The sequence below is a fragment of the Teleopsis dalmanni genome, chromosome X (genome assembly GCF_002237135.1).
Source record: "Teleopsis dalmanni isolate 2A chromosome X, ASM223713v2, whole genome shotgun sequence".
In the NCBI taxonomy this organism is placed as follows: domain Eukaryota; kingdom Metazoa; phylum Arthropoda; class Insecta; order Diptera; family Diopsidae; genus Teleopsis; species Teleopsis dalmanni.
In genome coordinates, this window is record NC_051848.1 from 38,982,490 (window position 1) to 38,992,578 (window position 10,089).

Consider the following 10,089-nt stretch of genomic DNA (forward strand, 5'->3'; position numbering starts at 1 on the left):
TCTGCATAGTCTCGCCTATCTCACTGACTAATCTGACTGACTAAGATTTCTGATAATCTTCATGATTATTTAATGATTGATTTAAGATCTGCGTACCGTCCCGTCCGGTTAGTGATTACTCTGAGAGTAGATAGTGCTAAGTAGGACAGCCTGTTGGTTTCCGCATATAGCTTCAGAGCAGTTTTCCATGTTAAGTTTAAAAAAAAAAGAGTACAAAAAAAAAAAAATAGAAAAAATGAAATACAGATATTAATTTACCAAAACAATAAAGAAACAATAGGTTAGGTTAGGTTTGGAATGCGCGTGCTGACAGTTGTGAACACTTTCATTCGGAGGCATATATTGCCCATTGTTTTGTCCTCAAAAATTCTGCTGGGAGAAGCGAGTTGCAAACCTTTGTTATTCTTGTTAAACTATTTAGTTTTCCAGATGAAGTTGAGAAGATCCGATTAGTTTGCTTTCGTTATCTCTACCAAGCTAGTGAAAAAGCGATCCCCAAGACATTGAAGTCACCTTGTCTGCAGTTCTGGATAGAAACACAGGAATAAACAATAAATATTTTATTAGTTATAACTATATTCTCAAAATAATAAATTTTTAACTCTGGAAACATTTTCTTACGTTTTAGGGTAGAGGTTCTCAATCGTCGATTTACAAACTGATACCAATTCATCCTAATAGCACCATTGGTTCCTAAAATATTGTATTATAATTGAGGCTAGTTGAGTTAGTGTACTTAAGCAGTTTTACTCTCTATTAACTGCGAGATTTTTTCATAACTTCTCTCTACGCCTTGACTGCATTATTGTTTATCACTTCTTTAGACAAAGCAATAACTGAACTCAGATTTGTATACCTGTAACTGAGATTCGATAACGCTTTATAGGTGGGCCTGTCAGTTTTCGTAAATAGTTTCAGTGCTCTATCCTTTATATATTCTTTGAATGGATCAATCTCGAGTTCTCTGACGATATTAGTTACAGTCTTTCCATCGGTTCTTATTAAATACATTGTATACCTTAGCGATCCTTTTGAGTTGAGAAACACTGTTTTAGCGCTTTGTACAGTGGTGAAGGTTTACAGTATATAATAAAACAGATCTGTTTTCAATACAAAATCTTTTACTAACCCATGCAAAGTAAGTAACTGAAGACACAAAACTGAAATTTTTTTAAAACTAAAAATTTATGTGATAAAATGAATTTTATTTTTCTTAACAGTTTATTCCCACAACTACTTTCTTTGGATTAGGGGATAGTTTCCTAACTTGTTAAGTATTCCTACCTAGTATTTACTATCTGGGTCTAAACCTGGAAACACCACTGCTGTCGTAGCATATTTAAAGAGCATTATAGTACATATATATTATAACTAACTTAAAGCATATCTGTTTATATATCGTTAGTTGTAATAGTTGACCTCAGTTTTTTCATTTAAATATTTTCATTTAATATTTTTTGATTTCTCATTAACAGACAAAAGAGATATAAGATACTTCAATAAGTTTGTACATTGAAATATTAGATATTTTTTTTAGTTAAAGACTTTGAAGATATTGAGGATCTTCTTAAACCAATCATATTTTCTGCGATGTATGGTCTTCAATCAGCGCCTGGTTTTATTTATATATTAATGATTTATAAAAGTTATTACTAACAATGCTTATTCAATTTCATTGAATCGATATGTAAGAATGGGGTTTCATGTTTAAATAGTTTTTCAAAATAAAATTTTTATTAATATTTTAATTTAAATTTCTCGAAGTACAACATTTTATTTGGTCATATTTTTCGGACGGAGATGTCACAAACTTTGCCAGTCAACAAAGCAATTTCACACTTTCTTGAAATTTTTTCAAAAAGTTGACATGGAAAGGATATGTAATTAAAAACATATCAACAAATTTTTTTTGTTTTTTGCCTAATATTTTGAATATAAACTAAAGGAATTTTAAATTGAAAACCACATAAATTAATAAGAATAAATCATGAAAAATCAAATTTATAGAAAGTTGTTGACATGTTTTTAATTACACATCCTTTTGTAAATAATAAATATTTGGTTTCATAGAATTAAGTCCAAAAGATGCAGAAAATGGTAAAATAATTACATTTAGATTTCAATAGAAATAAATGAAAATCAATCACAGAATTACGATTATCAAGTAACTTACAACCATAGGCGTTTGTGTATATATACGATTAGTCATCGCTGCTAATTTGACAGACACTAGTTCTAAGCCTAGCACTACTTCTAAGCCTGGCACTTCCAGTCCAAACAAACTATATACGGACTATACATTGATGATAAGTACTTGACAATATTTGAAACAGCGTTGTATGGTCAGCCAAATTTGCATAAATTAATATAAATTTTTGTTCTTGTCTTTTCTTTGCTATTGGTATTCATCTAAATTTTAAATAGTTTCTTTTCGTCATAAAGACGCGTCACTCTCGGCAAGAAAAAATTAACATTAAATAGTAACAATTTGACATAATTATCATTATTTTCCAGTGGTAGAAAGATTAAATTAGTTTAGGAAGTTTTTACCTTTTTCCCCAAAATTCAGAACTATTTATTCACATAGGTATTCTTTTTGAATACAGAAAATGAGAAAATGAGTTCATAGAATGTCAATTGATTTATGATAGTTCAGACATGAATGTAAAACTAAAATTTTGTCAATTTAATCATGCATTGATGCAATCACATAAAATCGTGTATTCACAACTTGTCAACATAGCAAATTTATAATTTTGAAATACTTAACAATTCTAACGATTAACGAACGAAATGTGCCCAGATACATTTGCGATTCGTCTTCCTACTTTTAATGGCATTTCGGAATGTCTGCAATACGTCTGCTTGCGAACTTGTATCTACATGGGCACATCCGTTCGGTACGCGCATATATCATAAAATGCAAAAATAAAAATACTATAAAACGTGCACAAAAGATACTCATATTAAAAGTATGCAAGCGTTAACATTGTCATTACCAGTAACACGGAATGATGAATTTATAAACCCACAGAAGCCACTGTGCGCAAATCGCTAAATACAAGAAAAACTTTTCATTTCATTTCATTTTGCTACTATCGCCGTACTCGTACGCTGAATTATAAATTATAATTTAGCAATATTTCATTCCTTCCAACTTTTTTCTTTTTGCTAATAATCAATTTTTTCATACCCTACGCACAAAAGTTCAGCCTTATGAAGCCATAAGTTCAGTTGCTAATAGCAGATACGAGGTTCTAGATATTAAAATATTCAAATTCTTTACAGCGTATCATATAACAATGGCGACTTTGCAGCTATTTAAACAACGCCACCTGTCGGTCACTTTTTTCAGCATGTTCTAGGCACGAACTCTAAATACACACAGCTCAAGTCTATGGGTCAATCAATGCTCTCCTTGTTCTGCTAAACATTTGTGCAAGATATTTTCCATTTGCATGCGTTTATGTTTAAGAACCCAATATACACACAGCTCGGATCCATGGATCAATCTGTCGATTGCCTTCTTACACCAGAAATTTAATACATACCTTTCTCTTACATCAAAGAGTCCACCTGTTAATTGATTTCTTTCACTGCTGATATCTCACAATTTTTGAAAGGTTTCCAGTATGAAGATATTGCTTTTACGGTCAAGAACTCAAAGAGTCTTCGAACACAGACTCATAAATCATAATGCTGCAGGTAAAAAAGTTGAAGAGAAGTTGAAAGTAATTGTCAAAAATGATGGATAGCACAAAAATTTGAAACACCTTTAACATCTACTATTGATGGTTCTTAAATTTGGGGTTGAATTAGACCCTATGTCGAAGTAAAGAATTGTACATTGTGACCGAAAAGTTTCCGGAAAAATTTAAATAAAACGCAAAATTCTTAATCTTCATCAATATTTATTTTATCTCCTTCAAAATATGCTCCATTAGAAGCGATACACAAATGCCAACGTTTCTTCCAATCATAAAAACATTTTTTATAGGCGCTTTCCGGTATGGCTTTGAGTTCCCTCTGCGAATTCTGTTTTACGTCTTCTATGGATTCAAAACGCGTTCCTCTGAGTGGTAATTTGAGGTTGGGAAACAGGAAAAAGTCACACGGTGCAAGATCAGGTGAATACGGTGGCTGTTCGATGGTATTTATTGAATGTTTGGCCTTAAAATCGTTGATAATGTTGAACAAATTGAGGTGAATCGGAACAAGCCGGGCGTTGACACGTCGCATACACAAATTGTCCACCAAAATCAAACGAGCCATCTCACGACCGATGCCTAGCTCTCGTGCTATCTCTCTAACACTCACATGAGGATTTTTGAACACGATTTCCTTTGCCTTTTCAATGTTTTCGTCGGTGGTAGAGGTCGAAGGTCGTCCAGAACGCGGCATGTCTTCGACGGTCGTACGACCGTCCTGAAAGGCTTTGTACCACTCATAAACTTGAGTTTTCGATAAAACTGATTCCCCATAAGCCTTTTGTAGCATTCGCAACGATTCTGCACACGAAATTTCGTTCGAAAAACAAAATTTGATGCAAACTCTTTGTTCAATATTTTTTTCCATTGTTTTTTTCGCAACGCACTACTGAGGTGAACTGGTTTCAACAGCTGCCGTAAACGAACTGTCTGACAGATCGCGCTCATTTTTGGCATAGTAATTAAGGACAGTGCTGCCAAACTACATAAACTTAAAATATCGAAAAATATACAGCGCGCGAATTTTAAATGAGAATTTCCGAAAACCTTTCGGTCACAATGTATAAACTTTCCGACTACTGTACATATTGTTTTTAAGGAAGTAGCATTTGCTTTTAGTAAAGCAGCAAAACTTGTTTGCAATGAGTTTTTTGTAGATTGCCCTAAAACTTTTGTAATATCTCTCCTTTTGGATAATTATTTTCACTGCATAGCCGGCATCATATAAACTGAAGCTATTGCAGCATTATGATTTATATATCTGTGTTTGAAGGTTCTTTAAGTAAATTGTAGTCCTTCAACTAACTTACTGCTCTATTTTATATAAAAAAAAGTCAATTGGAGACTCCGGAACTCGGCCAACAGTTCGGTCAGATCACTAAGAAAAGGGACCGTAGATCTTCTCCTGACTGATACATGAGCGAGAGAAGATTATGCTGACACACCAAAAAGTCCACGCGTTACTATTAAGAACCATTAAGGTCCATTGCCATAACAGATCAGAGTCTTAATTCTTTAGCGATTCTGTGCATCGCTTAGAATACACGTGTTATTAGCGAATTTCATTAGGATTTCAACAGAAATCGCAGGTATGTGCTTCAGTCCGGTAAAACTGATAGCCCCCAAATATTTTTGTCGAGTTCTCGAGCGAGCCGGGCAGCTACACAGTAGTTGCTCTAGGATTTCCTTTGCACCTGGCTCGCTGCAATTAAGTACGAATACAAGTGAGAGAACTTAATTAATTGGTTCAACTATGGAACCTATGAGGTGTGTATATATTGAATTGCTGGTGCAAGAAGACAATCTATATGTAATATCTTAGTATGTTTAATGTTAGTTAATCGAAATAATAATTTAATGATAATATTTGCAACAAAATTAAATTATTAATTAAATAACAAAATTAAACGAAACGTGTTGAGTTCTGACTTTTGCGTCTCCTGAAAACCACATTGTGATGTGAAGGTCATGTGTCCAATTTGTAGGGTGGAAGTAACCAATGTATGACCAATATTTTTTTAATTATTTGGTCATTTATTTTTTCAATGTTTCCATATGATAGCTTGTCATAAAATTAATTAAAAAATAATAAACTGAATAAATGTGCTGCTGTTCTTCTTATTGTTTTTATTGTTTCTGCTATTGTCGTTGAAATGTTTGGTAATGGACTCCAAGGTTTTATATCGATAGGCAAGACTCATTAACATTCTAATTACCTTTTACAGAGAAAAAACTATGTTTTATTTTCATTGACAATTATTGACAAATAATTTCGAGTCATGTGCAGAGAATTTATAATTTAAACACATTTAATTGAATAAACCGCATTAATAATTATTTATTTTTACTACTTGGCAATTTCTTAATGAAATTTAAGAAAAAACTTAAATTTAAAATTTTTTTTAGATTAATTGCTGTTTTTAAGTTCCTTTTCCAATGTAAAATCGAGGAAAGCATTCCTTTGAATGCTTTCCGATTTCATAATATATTCATCAAGAGAAGTAGTCAATAGAGTTTGTTGTAGTGATGGTGTGAAAAGTTTAAGGCCTTTGTATATTTATCTTCTGCTCTTGTTTTATGTAATGGTGTCAACATCAGAAATTTCGCAAAGCAAATAGGAATGCAGTGGGTGTAGAAGTTCTGATACGAAACTCTTATAAGCAATTTTTATGTTGCAGATGGAAGAACTTTAAAACTAAAACAAAATACTGCTGAGGATATTAAGTTCAGTTAAGTTGTAAATATTTTTTACTACTGTTTCTCTCTCACACTTTATTTTTCATATCCTACAATTCCGTTTTCCATGGCAGAGAAAAGTTAAGTAAAGTTATTAAAATCACCTTAGAAAAGTTGTTGATTTTTATAGAAATACGAGAACACCAAACTTTTTTGTGTATCTTTAAAACTTACAAGTTGTTAAATGGTTTAATGAAGATAACAGCCAACTGAATATAATAGATGAAGGAAACATTCAAGTAGTTTTACTTGCTTTTATAATTGTTAATGAAATTTGAAATTAAAGTTTGAAATAAGGAAAGAAACATACTTGAACATACTATATGAAGACAATAGAATTACAATAGACTCAAGGTATAACGAAAGATATTATAGCAAATGCATTCAATTCAGTTTTCCCTTTTCAGTTTTAGAGACTAATTAGTGTATAAGTTGTAATGTTACTTACATGTTTAATACAAAACAACATAGGATATAAATAATTACAAATTAACCATAACAAATAATTGGCAACTAATTTTCCTCTACAAATTATAATTAACTTAGAAAGAACAGCATAGTATAAGTTTTCCTAATAAATGGCTTAGAAATTATGTGCTCCTGCAAGAGAAAGAGACAACAATAGAATAAAAGAAGTTAAGTCGGTATAATCCAGTCGGTCTTAGGCGTTAGTGTACAGTTATGAAAGCAAGTTTACTAGCAAAAAAATTATATGTATATATATATATCTACTATATATATATATTTCCTATATATGTCTCCTATATGTATAGTATGTATGTATAGTAGAACTTCAAAATATTTAAGTCTAAAATTCTGATTTCCAAGGTGCTTCCATAATTAACCTGAGTAAGGTACTTGGTGGAATTCAATACTTAATACATGTACATTGCTAAACAGTTGAAGTCCATATGTCTATATGGTATACTTTATTTCAGCTGAGTGCGCTCTCTGCAGTATCTCAATATTTGAAGCACTTTCATCACCATACAGCTTGACATTATATATCCAAATTGGTTTCATTATATTATTAAGCAAAAAGTCTTCTACTCTTAGCTTAAGAAGATTAACTCCTGAGAAGTCAATTCAGCTTAACAGTTTAAAGTTTAAAGTAGAACCATCTTTATTTTTCAGTGCTAAGTGAGAATCCAATTCAACTTAACAGCTTTTAGTTTGAAGTAAACCCAACTTTGTTTCTAAGAAGAAGCATCAGCTTACGTCATGCTGATCTTCCAAGTGTGTTCCTAAATCGGTGGGGTTATCCGCTGAAGTTATTGAAACTCTATTTAGTGTAATTGTCGGCAAAGTAACACGATTTTGGTTGAACTTAATATGACGTGAATTTCTTTATAGTTTTTGATATGCCATTAGGCCTGTTATTTTTCTAGCAAAATTAAATAAATTTCCAATTTCGTTAAAACTTTTAAAACATAATTACAATGGAACAGAATTGCTGTGTCATCAGTCAAAGTATAAGTGAGAAACCGATTACTTACAGGAAAGTCTAATGCATATAAAACATATTGAAGGGACCTAAAAAAGCTTCATTGGGGAAGAACAGCATTTCTAGTTGTTCTAGCAAAGGACTGTATAGCATAGGATAAATGGGAATTTTGGCAATATACTGGCTGAGTATTGAAGAATATTATTAAGTGCCTAAGTTTATGAATAATCCCGTGATGGCATATTATATTAAAAGCTTGTTTAATAGTAAAATACACTGCTCAACAATATTCCCTGTGTCTAATAGAAAACCTTATTATTTTTGATGCCACCAAATTTTTTTTTATATTATTTTCTTAGACAGAATTTCAGATGTCTAAGAAAACGATAATGAGTTAAAATAAAAGTATAGTATGAAAAGTTAAAGTCTAACATTCATTTGGCGCGAAAATTTGGCATAAAACTATAGAAAAAGAAAATGTTCCAAATAATTTGGACATTGTAGAAAAATTTTTTTATAAAGATTTTTATAGGAATTTCAATATAGTTAATTCGATTTAGTTGTAAACACTAGTCTTTAAAAATAAAAATTATTTCTATGTATATTAATTTTATGTTTTCAGTAATCTTCCAACGAATACGTAGATAAATATATTTGCGTTAGATGTCTGCGTCCAAAATCTATTGCTTTCTTACTAGGGATGCTTTTTTTTTGCCAGAAGAAGATTTCTCCCGACATATGTTTTTTTTAATTGTACCGGAACAAAAACAAGTACAAAAATGGACGATCTGAATATTTTAATAAGTGAATGAATCTTCCCAGTCGATGATAGTATGACATGAAATTGTTGCTGGTAAATGCCTAAAATATATAGTTAGCTCAATTTTCATTATAAAAGCTAATGAAATATCATTATAAAAAGATTATTTTAACGATTTGATCATATAAAGACATCAATCTTTATATATCATATAAAGACATATATTTGACTGAAAACTAAGTACAGTAAGCCATCTCTGAAATGAACCTACTATTACTTTTTTTTCCTGACATTCAACAAGTATCTTATTGTCAATTTAGATTTTAAATAAAATTCTATAATTTTTTACAAGTACTTTACGAATTTTTTTTAAACCAATAATAAATAAAATAAATGATATATTCTGTTTTTATGAAAATAATCTCTAGCTATATTTTCTATAATATCTATATCTACAATCTCACATTTGTAAGAAATAATTTGTTATGCCTGAAATGACGGTATCCAGTAAACAAACATTGGTTGAGTTTACCTACGACTATGATTCTCTCTGGCCAAGATATGGGTATAATAATTCCCTTTTCTAACTTTGCCTGTCTGTGATATAGGGTATTATATGCTTAGATGGGTTCCACTTCTAGGAGATTTTAAAAAAACGAAACACACAATTTGTAATTAAATCTTTAATAAATAAAATTGTTAAAAAAATGAGAGATAAATTCCCTTACATAAATAAATATTTATGTATATTTTTTTTATACTCTCCACTTATTCTAACAACCTACGAAAGTGTATTTAATATGCATTTTTATATAGAAATTAAATATTCAAAAGTTCTGTACGACCAAAAAAAAAAAAATAAAATAAAAGAAACAGTTAAAAATTTTACTAAAAGATCTTAAAATATACATTAAAAAAATTGAATTTAAAATAAATGGTTTTAGCGCTGTTGCAGAACAGTTGGACTGAATAAATGAAAAAAATGCAGTTTTGGTACATTTAATCCCAGTCACAGACAAATGCCTGATTACTTTGCCAATGTGACAAATAATACGAAATTCGGGCATAAGACAAGTGAATTTGTGCATTCCAGACTGGTAACATGTGACGTTCTGCTCTTCTTTTTTTACTTATTACCACAATACACAAAAATGTATTTATTTCGATTCCTGTTTCTGCTAACGATCTCAAGAACACAATGTGCAAGTACAGATATATACTTGAAATTTTCAAACGTTCTCCAGATATTGAAACTAATACCGCAGTGCTGTAAGGCATGTGCTACTCATGCTCGCAATGTACACTGAAACAAACTTTGCGAAGTAAAGAAATATTTCAGAAAATTAATCAAATAAGTAGGAATAAAAAATTATTAACTATTATTATTTTTATATATGTGTATACACAGGGACCTTAAGATCTATTGTGCCCATACTGAACCT